The sequence below is a fragment of the Xyrauchen texanus genome, chromosome 38, assembly GCF_025860055.1.
Source record: "Xyrauchen texanus isolate HMW12.3.18 chromosome 38, RBS_HiC_50CHRs, whole genome shotgun sequence".
Lineage (NCBI taxonomy): Eukaryota > Metazoa > Chordata > Actinopteri > Cypriniformes > Catostomidae > Xyrauchen > Xyrauchen texanus.
The window spans coordinates 1,776,792-1,789,434 of record NC_068313.1 but is presented as its reverse complement, the minus strand read 5'-3'; the positions used below and the strand labels follow the sequence as shown (position 1 = coordinate 1,789,434).

Below are 12,643 nucleotides of genomic sequence, written 5' to 3'. Positions count from 1 at the left end.
TTTTGTACTTTAACTTTCACAGTACAACCACAAATCTGCACTTACAACCTCTCAAATCTGCCAATGCAACTTTTTGCAATACTTTTGAGAGAAACCTGCAGCAAAACTCACTTGTGCACTTGTAAATCAAGATGTGAGAGAACTGTGTTTGGTGTGGGAGGGGCCTATTAAGTCATTTTATTGGTTGATGCCTAGTCAATGAAATGGGACGTTTTTGTACGCGATGATGTCACTCCACAGCACCAGCACGCACCTTTTTAATAGGACAAAAGTGGAGCCGGTCATCGCGATGGAGGGATCTAACAATCAGAGGCTAAATTTTTTAAATTATTAATTAAATAGAATATCGTTTTTTTGTAAAACTCCCACACTTATCAATATGTTTTCTTTCATTGATATACTAATATTATATTATTGATGAATAAAGTGTTTGAAATCTTTAATCGTAAAGTAATGACTTGCTCCGCCTCTTCCACCTTCCACTCCACCTGTTACATTCTGTTATCTAACAGCCTCTCCTCAATCAAATCAATCCCAATTCCTAAAATCAAATCTTATTTGTTTCTGTTTTCCTGTTTCACTCAGAAATACGTCACACAACTGCGATTTAAAGTCTGTTGCGATTGGTCCGATGGCGTCACTGCGTAATCGTTGAAGATTGTTAATGTAACCTTGATATTTGTTGGAAATTTTGTCTACGGTGGGTTAGAAACCATCTGAAAAGTACACATTGTGCTAAGAAGTAGGGTTATGTTAGGGTTAGGGTTACCCTGGTTTCCACTGGACCAGAAGCTGTGTCTCGGAGATTGCCCATGCAACACATTATTAATAGCTCCACAGTATATTGCATATGTAAAGAAATGCAAGTCATTCAGTCAAGCAGCAAAGGAAAATGCATCATACTAAAAACAGTGTGATTAAAAGCATGCAAAGGTGCAAATCATACATCATTCACTTCAGGGATTTTGGATGTGTTATAACTTGCGAAGAACTCCGTTTCGGACTCTGGCGAAATGTTCAAGGGGGACAATTTAGATAATTTTACAGTGCTTTAAATAAAACGATGCTCATCTTTCTGCTTTTACACCCTCCAGAACACTGGCCTCCATAGACTTCTATTATAAGCGCATTACTGTTAAAACATTGTGTTTGTTTTGACAAACTGTGGGATAAATTGAAGTTATAGTCTGTGGTAATGGACATTAGTTTGGAAATAACCCCGAATAAGATGATCCAGGATTAGATCAGCTTTTACCGTGCTCCAAGACAATGCAAGTTGTATTAACGGCAGTGGGGTCATTGAGTTTAATGGATCACAGCTTCACTCTTGCAGCAGTGGATCAAACTTGAGGGATTTTACAGCCGGGTCAACATTCTCTGTCGAGCATCTAGAAATAACCACCGCGGACACTATGTTGTCTAATATTCTCTAAAGTCAACACTCAGCTGTAATAGAAAATCTATAGAAGGAATTACAGTGACCTGAAATACTGATGATTGACAGCTGATTCAATTAACTGAAAAGAGAAATGTATGTTGACCGCTTTAACCCCAAACATGAGCTAAACACACTGTTAATGTCGTCTATCAGTGTTCTGTGGTCATGTCATATGACGTCGAGTTCTAAAATAAGCATGTTGTGTTTGATTTGATCTCAGCAGCTCACAGTGGAGTCCTGCTATAATCCTGCATGGCTTATTGCCTAGAATGACATTTTTATGGATGCTTATGTTGGAGATAAAGTCAAACCAAAACCTACACACATATCTGTGCAGAGGAAAGCATTGTTAATATAGTGGGTAGTTGAGATTTGATCAAGAAAAATGAACACTACTTCGAATAACACATGAACATAATATTGTTGCACATACTGCTCAGAAATTAATTGATTAATATTTCTATATATATATTCATAGTGTATTTATGAAATTACTTGAGCTACAAATATTGGGCTATAGATTAAGTACCTCTCGGTCGGTCATGGATGAAAAGGTTGAGAATTCCTGATCTACGGGACATTACAGTGCTTATATTCCCAAACAAACACTGTTTAAATGTAGCCAGAAGCTGGTCGGCTGACCGATTCCATTCTAATAATGCTATTTCTCCGTTGTGTCTCCCTGTGGTCTCGTCCTGGTTTCTCAGTATTAATGGTAATGTGAGTGTTTCACAGACACGTGCAGCACAACTGACTGAAGAAAGATATAAAGCAGCTGCATTGTCTGGATTTCACACTCATGGCCACATCTCATCTGTTTGAAGGAGAATTTTACTATCATCACAAAGTCTGGTCAACTTTGCAGTTTATTCTTATTATGAACTGCTCGCTTGGACAGTAAGAGACGTGTCATGTGATCAACTACAGTTTGTTTTGTTTGTACATGCTATTCAAGGGCTAGTTTATCTAAAATTGATGCCACAACAGTAAAAGACAGGCACAGAAAAAAACTAAATAAAATAATGTCCCTGCAGTGTCTAAAATGCATACCTCGTGTCTTTAGTGGCCCGGGATTACTTGTTTTAAGAGATCAGACTCAACATTTTTGATTGGCAGATTAAAAAAATTCCCATTGATTTACACTGAAGGAGAGACCCCTGTTATATCTAGACACAAGCATATCATTTAGACTTGAGGACACTTCTGGCTCATTGGGCCAGTAAGGCAGTCCAAGAGCTCTAATGGCATAATGGGATAATTGTTCAGAGGATACGCTGCAGGGAGGGGTGTTGAAAACAACTGAAAACAAAACACAAAGGGGCCAGACTTCCTCCGGACATTCCAGAGTGCAGTACACTTACTTTCAAAGATGATTTACCAGCTTAAATTCACATTCGTGTGTAAACTTCTGTAGTATACAAATACTAAATGTCTCTTGTGAACACAGGGTCTCTGATTTCTTGTCTGAACACAGAACGTCACTCACTACATCAATATGCTGCTAAAAGAGTCCGGATATATGCTCTTGTTACAACACTCTTCATTTGATTATTACTTAATGAATTACTGCTGCCATGATCAATAGATTATGTACACAAACAACACTTTAAACCGCCTGAGACCCGAGAGTGACTGCTGTGTGCATTTTCCATTTCCCTTTTTGATTCATAACTAGTAGCACCTAATAAACAAGCTATAAAAAATTTTTTTTAGAGCAAATTGTTTTCTTAAAAATGAATGCCCACATATGTGGACAGCGGGACCAAGTTGTGAAATTGTAAATGGATGGCATCTGTCGGTCTTGAGAGACTGTGGAATGTGCACACTGAAGTCAGTTGGTGAAACGGTGTCTGCTGTGGCTGTACAGCCCAACGTGAGCGTGGCAGTCTCTGCCGCAGTTGTTGCAGGTAAAGTTCGTCCTCTAGGGTTGTTTTTTCTTCCTCCCAGGCATGCTTTCCTTCTGCCTCCTGCCTCATCTTACTTTCTCCCTGTTGGAGCCCTTTGGTCAATTTGTGGTGCCATTGACCACAGTCACTGTTGTACTCCTCCCACTTCTCATGGTCCATGCCCAGTTCCCTCATGTCGCGCTTTCACCCATATTTGAAGCAAAGATGGGGGTATCCCTTTGCTTGTCTACCTGTGGCTAGCTACCATAGAGGAGAGCTTTTGGAATCCTTCCATCATGCATATGATAAACGTGGCCAGCCAGCGGAGACTGTGGTAGTGCAGGAGTGTGAAGACGTTTGGAATCTTGGAATGAGGACCACTTTTTGGTAATACGGTTGGTCCTCTTGATGCCCAGAATGTGCCTTTAGGCTGTGCAGGTGGAAGGCGTTGAGCCTATTTTCTTGCCTTGCATAGAGGGTCCAGGACTCGCTCCCATATAGCAAGGTGCTCCGAACACTGGCTCTGTACACTGCCACCTTTGTTTGGACGGTCAGCTTCCTGTTTACCCAGGCTCGCTTTGTCAGTATGGGGTGAGTTGTTGTAGCAAGCCCAATAGGCCTGTGGATCTCTGTGTCCATGCTGAGTGTGTCTGTTATGGTTGAGTCGAGTTAGGATAATATGTGGATCACCTCGAGTACGTGGTTGTTGATTGTGATCTCAGGGATGTGGTACACCCCTTGGCCAATTACATGTGTTTTCTTTAGGCTGATGGTCATGCTGAAGTCCTGGCATGCTTGAAGTGCTGCAGATGCTCTTCCTTGTGAGATATCAAGGCGGCATCATCTGCAAAAAGCATGTCTCCAATGATGACCTTCCAGCAAGGATGCACCCTTGCTCCCTATTTAGTGAAACACTTAACCTCCTGTGTGCTGTCTGTCTGCACTGGTCTCAAATGGTTCAAATAAAGCCTTTGATAGCAATTTAGCTTTTGGATGAACCCATTGATTCTCAATGTGATAATGTACAATAAAAATAGGATTTCTAACAAAAAATAGCCCTATAGTCCATGTCTGTGGTGACTTTGTTTAAGTGTGCCATTTCATGGGAAATCAATCCAGTTTTAAAAATAGTGTATCGGATAAAACTAGAGACACTAGTCTTTTGTTTCAATGTAAAGACTTAATGAGGTTTCTTACCAGATGTAGTTTTGTTGCCGTTTCTCCCAAGACAAACTCTACTGTGATCTGTGCCATGTTGTTTTGTCACATGACTCGACATGACTTAGACATGAAAGTTTAACCCTTTACAGATTGCAAGAGTCTTCTAAATTGAGATCAGTTGGTTGAAATTAATTTAAATTATGCATTGCTTATAGTGAAGCCAACATCCACACATGGGTACATGGGGTTACACAAGGTTAAATAAAATTCAGTTTCTTGCAGATATAATAATAGCATGATGTAAATTAAGCAAAGTATTTTTTGTAAAAAAAATCTATAACAAGCCTAATTTATATAGAAAGGTGTGTTTGCCTGAAAAGAATTACAATAACAAAACGGTACTTTGTAGTTCCGACCGTAAACGATGCCAACCCGCGGCAGTGTGTGGGAATCCATGAGTCTTTGGGTTCCGGGGAGAGTATGGTTTCAAAGCTGAAACTTAAAGGAATTGACGGAAGGACACCATCAGGAGTGGAGCCTGCGGCTTAATTTGACGACACTGGAAAACTCACCCGGCCCGGACACAGAAAGGATTGATAGCTCTTTCTCTATTCTGTGGGTGTAAAAGTCGTCTTGTCCCCTTCACGTGTCTGGACACCAGCATGCGCTGCCCCCGGCGGGTACCCGCCTGGGGTTCAAAGACCCCGAGCCCGACATCCCTGCTGGGAAGGGAGGCCGGGGCACCAGCCTGCCAATCCGTTGGTCTGCGGTGGATCACTTGGCTCCTGCATTGATGAAGAACGCAGCTAGCTGCGAGAACTAATGTGAATCGCAGGACACATTGATCATCGATACTTTGAACGCACATTGAGGTTCACTTTCCCATCTATCGGTCCGTGGACCGTGGCTGGACGTCTTGCAGGTGTGTTTGCCTGAAAAGAATTACAAAATTTTTGAAAGATGCAACGCTACTTTGTGTCTGCATGGAATAATAGATTGCAGGTGCTTAGTGAAAAGATGCAAGGATTTTTTGGTGTGTGATGAAATACCGTGCGCAAAAAAGTGACAACTATTTAGTGAATGTGCCCCACTGGGTTTTGACATGTATCTGATGGCATTTGGCTTCTTGTAACTTATATATATTGCAAAAACACTAGCAAAGTTGAAAATTATATACAGTATATAATTTTCAACTTTGCTAGTATAAACAACTAAACAAATACATGGAACATCAATTAGGCTCACTGAAATCACCAATTTATTGCCTCCATGCTTCAAACAGGTAACTTTACATGAGCCTATCTGTCATGTGATAATGACGAAATATGATGATTGATTCTGTGATCGTATTTACATCCAAATTTAAAAACAACTCAAACCAGATGCTAAAAAGTCAGATCTCATGAGTGTTTATTTTGTTTACACGCAAGATTCAGTCTGTGCCAGATATCTGTGAAAAATCACAAATGGTTTACAGTGAAATTGCAGCTTTTTAGGTTTAGTCAGGCCCTAATGCTGGTAGTGAACCCTATATACCCTGGATTTAGGCCACCTTGATAGTGAGTAAATCTCTTTCACAATGCCAAGAGCAAAGCCAAAACCGGGGCACGACCTTGCACATTCCACTCTTGTTATGTCTACATCCATTGTTTTCATCTCAGGTGAAGTCACCCCCCAAACCAGTCACTGTTTTGGCATTGAAAACTTAACATAAAAACCATTCAAGACCATGGCTCTTTGTTCTGTATGTGTGAAGTACAGAACTTAATACACAATTCACTGTTTATTTCGCTTGAGGTCCAGTGGAAACCAATAGACAGCGTAATGTCTGGTTTCCTCTGGACAGTCAGAATGAAGCTGTATATCCTGTGTACTTATGTGACTATGGATCATTAGTATATGCAGAATCACAGACCGCTCACCGTATGATGGATTTAGTGCTGTACTTTTGAACTGCACTTTTCATGATGGTTGAATGTGTTTATTGAACAGCACTTCACTAACTGGCTTGCTAATATCAGATACTTCCAAAACAAAGAAAATGACAAATTGGTTCTGTTCCGAAACATTGTCATCTAAATATAAAGTATACAACCTAGTCTAACGGAATCACATTTTTTTATATCTACTTTTTTGCACAATTAATTTTTTTACGGAGAAAGTGTTTTAGAAACGCCACACAATGACATGGTTGCTTCAGAAATTGTGTTTGTCATCTCATATTTCAACCCAATCTCATGAGTGTTCATCACAATACAGGTGTCGAATTCGTATTTGCACGTTCGTGAAATTGTTGAGCGGAACGATGCTTCCCATGAAATCTTAAAAGAATTGCTACTAATAGATTGTAACACCTTGCGGCACCCAGAGCATTAAGATAAACATAACCTTGATATTAATGTTAAAAGTCCTGATGTGTAATGTGAAGAAAGTGACACTTTTGGGCTCCAAAGTGCACTAAAATAGCACCGTTTCAAATAACATTAAATGTTTCTCAAAGTCTAAGTAGGAGATTCCCCATAAGTTGCATATTCATTGCAATGCGCATTTAATCTCTTAAACTTTTTTGTAATGCTTTTATTTTGAACATTGTGACAATTGAGGGGATGTACCACACAGAGCAAGTAAATAAATTATGATGAATAAGGCAAAATCTCTTTAACTCTAATACCCAACAATATTAGCTGGAAGGCTGAGGCTATCTGCTGTACTACAGCAAAAATGAAAGCGGCATTCATGTTTTGCGTCAAGGTGTCAATGTCAGCTTCGAGCCGCTTTGAACTGCACATGCTTTTGTGGTCATTAAATTGTGCCTAACAGAGCCAAAGAACTTGATAACTATGCTTGTTTTTTTACAATAAAAATCAAGGTAGTTTACTCATCACAGAATCGCTTGTGTGTTTTTGTGGCGTGTGCATCAGTGTTGTGTCCACCTGGTGTCACTTCGCAAAGGCTCCACCCTATTCAAACCAGTGATTACGCTTATTAACGGTAAATGCGTAAATAAAAGATTTACATTTACATTTATGCATTTGGCACACGCTTTTATCCAAAGCAACTTACAGAGCCCTTATTACAGGGACAATCCCCCCGGAGCAACCTGGAGTTAAGTGCCTTGCTCAAGGACACAATGGTGGTGGCTGTGGGGATCGAACCAGCAACCTTCTGAATACCAGTTTTGAAACTCTACGCCACCACCACTCTTTCACAGCTCACAAAACACATCTTTCAATGTGTGCAATGCATTCATATTTTCATTTAGTGTGGTTGTAATTTGTATCAAGTTACTATATGATGTAAAGATGACTGTGTCTTCAGCATACAGTGGGATCAGCTGAAGGAAAGTCATTAGTACATTGAAGAAATAGAAGTGGTCCGAGTACCGAGCCTTGTGGATCTGTAGAGGTGATATAATGGCAATACTATTTATTGATAGATTGAAAATATTTAGATTGGTTATAATAAGTGTGTGATTAACTGTATCAAAGGCTTTATGAAAATCTATGAATACAAAACCAGTTATCTGAATTTAATTAAGGGCTGTGTTGGAATATGTTCTGTGAAAAGAAGAGCAGCAGAAGCAGTTGAGAATAATTATGATTTTATAGACATAATAACATAATTTTAAAGATAAAAAAATAAGTTTAAAAACTTTGGCCAAGGATGTCAATTTATGATTATTTGAATCACTTTTGACATTTCATAATATCTTAACTATATTACAATCATTTATACTGTAGAACATCAACTGTGTACATTTTAGAGTTACTATTTTAATAAATGCTTATTTCTCAAATGAATCTCCATCGACATTTCCAGCAGTTGAAATGGGCCCACTTGACATGTCCATTAAAACAAATCCATTCCTTCCCACTAATGCCGAACAATTAATTGCAGTGTCACAAAGTGTTTGGGCTCTCTGTGTGTGTATGCGGGCAAGCTGTGGGTGTATTAAATGTCTTTAAACAGGCGCAAAGTGTAATTTGATATTTTCCTGAGAGATAGTTCATTGCGTTAAGACATTTCAAAAGCATGACTGTTTTCAGGGCAAACTCTAAAATCAGTTCATGCATTTGCAGTTTGGAGATTCCACCGTCAGGTGGTAAAAAAGTTATTTATACAGTGGAGCATCAAATACGGTCCCTGACGATCACTGTTGTAGCTGTTTTATGAAACAAAAATGAGATTTGTGCTAAACTTTCTAGAGGTCATGGTTTATTTTTCAATTATTATTATTGTTATATTGACAATTGTATTTATGATCTAATTTAGATATTTAGTTATTTTTCCAACTCTTTGCATTAGAAGGGTCCGTTGGAAGAAGTTAAAGTGTAAAACGTTTGGATTTGGGCAGGTGGTTATACACTATTCTTAAGAAATTAAGAAATATTTTTGGTGTATATGTGCGTACAAAAAAAAAAAAGGAAAAAGATCCCTCGATCCACAGCCTAACCTGGATGGTTGACACAATTACTGTTAATACTAGCCATCATTTGTGTTTCAGTAGATCAATGATATTAATAATACTTAGATTCTCTTTAATTAAATGGAGCCTACATTCAACTCCTGATGAAAGCCACGTTTTCCATTAGGGATGCACCTATGCCACTTTTTCTCTTCCTATCCAATATCTGAAATCTCCGTATCGGTCGATCCCGAACCGATACCAGTGTTGATTTTTTGCATAATAAGATTCAAATATCCTTACCTCCATTGTGTGAAAATACAGTTATTTGGAGTACTCTTTAATATGTAATGAAACACAAACCTCGAACTACACATTATTTCAATATAAATGTATATCATTGGAAGCAGACAGTGCAATTACTGGAGAAGAACCTCAGAATTAAAATGCAGTTGACCCAGCCCAGCACAGTTTCACAGACTTGCCCTTAAAATTAGCACATGCTTGCACTAAAATACCAAAACTTCATTGCCATGACTTGTCACATGTAACTCTTAAAATATGGCCCATTTCCTCTTCAGAATTTAAAAAATGTGTGTTTGTGTGTCTCAACATGTTTGTGTGCATAAACCCCTTTTGAGAGGAAAGTATGCAATTTGTGGGAAAGATGCAGTACCCAGTGTAGCAGGTGGGGAAGCTAGAAAACAAAATGTGGCTAGTTGCTAAAATTGAGAAAATGTGAAATATTATTTTATTGGTCAAAAACTGTAATGAACCACTGTGGTGGGGTGAGCAAGAGATATACACAGTTGGTGTGGTGTCAAGCCTCGTAGAGGTATTTATTGGAAAAAATATAATTTAGGAAAATAAACATTTTCATAAAATAGGAATAAAGTCTCCATGGTGAATTAGTGTCCAAAATAAAGGGGAATCTGGAATCCTTGTGATGAATGGGGCCTTGTGAAGGAAGGGGTAGTGTCCACAGGAATGGTGCTGGACATTCCGCCACATCCCCCACCCACTCCCAAGCGTTGCTCCGGTGGTACCGCCCATGCTCCAACTAGAACACAGATTCTGGAGCTGCAGGTGCACACTCTTTAGCTACTCATACAGGAATGCTACTTACTCAACCATGCCCTACGTCCAGAGTAGGCATATAGGGAATACCACCTTGGTCAGGGCTGCTGCCAGGGGTGGAGGAGACACATAACAGCCGCTGAAAGGCGGCGGGGTCTGATACCACTGACCGCGAGTGTGAAGGGGCTCGCTGCCGACTGCCTGGAGCGGGAGAACCACTGCCAGGGGCAGGGGAGATCCCTTCTGTTCCCAGAGAATGCGGCAGGGCATTCCCGCCGACAGGGGCTGGCACAGCTGTTGTCCGTTAGAGGGTGGAGGCGTGGCCGAGGACCAAGCTACAGCATATCAGAGAACCGGCTAGTAAGTGTTTCTCTCCTCTCTCACTCCCACTGCCACTCCACATTAGCCTTTTACATCTCTTTTAAATTTTATAGTTTTTATGTTGGGGGTACTGCACTGTTACAGGGAGTACCCCTCTAATTTTCATTATTGTTACCCTCCCCTTTCCACTCCCAGATTCAGGAAGGCGGGGATGACCTGCCGGCAGACGGGGGATAAGTCACATCCTGCCCCAGGGAAAGAAGGGGGTGTATGTCATGCTGGGGGCTCCCTGGCCTGAGAGAACGAGGAAGGAATGTGACAGGGCGAAGGGCAGTGCCGGGTCGTGATTTTACACACCTCGCCCCTTATCAGGCTAATCAAGCCTCCGAGAGTGATAAAGACCGTCTGTGTACGGTGGTGCGACAGAGAAAGAATGTTTACGGGCAATCTGGCATCCTCGCGGTGAAGAAGGCTTAGTGAAGGAAGGAGTAGTATCCACAGGTATGGTCCAGGACATGGGCATGGTCCGATGGCCGCACTTGCTCCCCTCCATGGTCCATGGTGCGAGGGGTGGCGGCTGCTTTGGTGGCCTGTCTTCCCAAGGGCTGCAGCAAGTGTGGGGGAAACCGGCATCCATGTCCGTCAGCTTTGACGCATGCGGCAATTCCCCCAGCCTCGCATCTAACTTGCCCAAGGGGATCCGAGGGTGCGGGTGTGGTGTGCATCTATATTTCTGTGCTGTTTCTTTTATGCTTATTAGACTATTACGTTGTTAGATTTTCAACATGGTAACTTTAAATCTTGATTGATATTCTGCATGTGTATCAGCATTTGTGAGGTTCAGCCAATGTAGAGCATTTAAAAACTTACCAGTTCAGAAACACTGTTCTGCTATATTAAGCCATTTAATTTGAATGACTTGAACTATCTGAAGCATAATGTTTTTGCTCATTTCTTTTGAGGCTATAACGAAATCTTGGGATATATGCAAAATAAAGCTGCAGAAGTCAGCCCTGCCTTTCCGAACCATTAATTAGCCCTCTAGCATGCACAAATGCCTACAATTTTCAGTTCTTGTAGCCACTAGTAAAGGACCAGTCTGCACATGAATAAGACCCTATGAGCGCTGTATCATCTCAGCATCTCTGTGCAGCTGTAATGGCCTCAGGCTGCCGCGTCCTGCCACTCGATTGCTGAGGGTAGTGCTTCATCAGCAAAACACATAAAGGCAATCGCTCGCCTGACTCTGAGTGAGAGGATATCGCCTGAGCTTGCTTCCAGTTTGAACAGGAACCTAGAAGAGTTGTAGATAAAGACTAATTGAATGCGACAGGAAGTCTGTAAAAGGTGCTTTGGCAGCGCCAGTCGGCCCTTGAGAGACTATAGTCTGACATGAGGACCAACTAGCAATGTGGAAAAAGCGAGACAACAACAAACCATTTTCTGTGTAAAATATTGAACATGCTTTGAGATAATAGATGATATGAAGTCTGCCTCCAGGGTATTGTGTGTGTGTGTTTGTCATCAAAAACGGGGAGAACATGATCTCACGGGATCTTTCTGTTATTAGTGGTCGTGTTTGCAAAGGCAAGCCTTGCAATGACCTGTTATCATACCTAAGGTTAGAAATACCTTACCTTAAAAATGTATGTGAATTAAGTAAATAATGTTTTCTATTATTATTATTATTATTAATAATAATAATAATAATAATAATAATAATAATAATAGTATTATAAAAAAGTTTTTTGGGTGAGTTCTATAGTTATAAATACTGTCGCTTTATAGGAAAACAACAGAAGTCTATGATATGTCATCACTGAAATAGCTAGGTAAACCTTTGTTGTTTGTTTAGAAATGGATGTCTGCGCCAGTGCACAGTAGATGGCGCCACTCGGTCCTGTCATCCGCACACATCAGTGAAAAACATTATTTTACATTTAAACATTCTCATGCTGATATCAAAGTTATTTTACATATATTTGATATATTCTCATTTATCATTAACATCACATCATATGTAATAGTTCAAATTGTTTTTTGGATGCAGTCTCAAATGAATATACTGTTTAGAGCTTGTAAATAATATATCAAATGTTCAGACTTATCTCATGAGATGATGTGCTTCATTACATGTTTTGCTGCAGTTTCCCGATTAAATGTCCAGCGGGGATGCCAAAAGCGAGTGAAATGGTGTCGTAATCGGAGGAGTTTTTAAGGTGAATATTAGATGGATGCTTTAATGAGGAAAATGTTCCTCCCTTACATAAAACTTAAACATAACCTAACCAATACCCTTAAAAAATATATAATTCTGGCAAACTTTCCATTATTTTCACATGCAATTGAGCTTGC

At 40.2% G+C, this 12,643-nt stretch overlaps 1 protein-coding gene and 1 pseudogene across 1 annotated transcript in view; both read left to right on the top strand.

The window, feature by feature from the left end:
* The first annotated feature begins 5,243 nt into the window (after positions 1-5,243).
* LOC127632222 (uncharacterized) lies at positions 5,244-5,402 on the top strand (annotated as a pseudogene).
* Positions 5,403-12,476: 7,074 nt separating this feature from the next.
* Positions 12,477-12,643, top strand: part of septin4b (septin 4b) — a 43,897-nt gene continuing 43,730 nt past the window's right edge. Inside the window, exon 1 of the mRNA XM_052110481.1 lies at positions 12,477-12,507. The gene's annotated coding sequence lies outside the window, so the exon portion shown is untranslated. The remainder of the gene's footprint in view (positions 12,508-12,643) is intronic.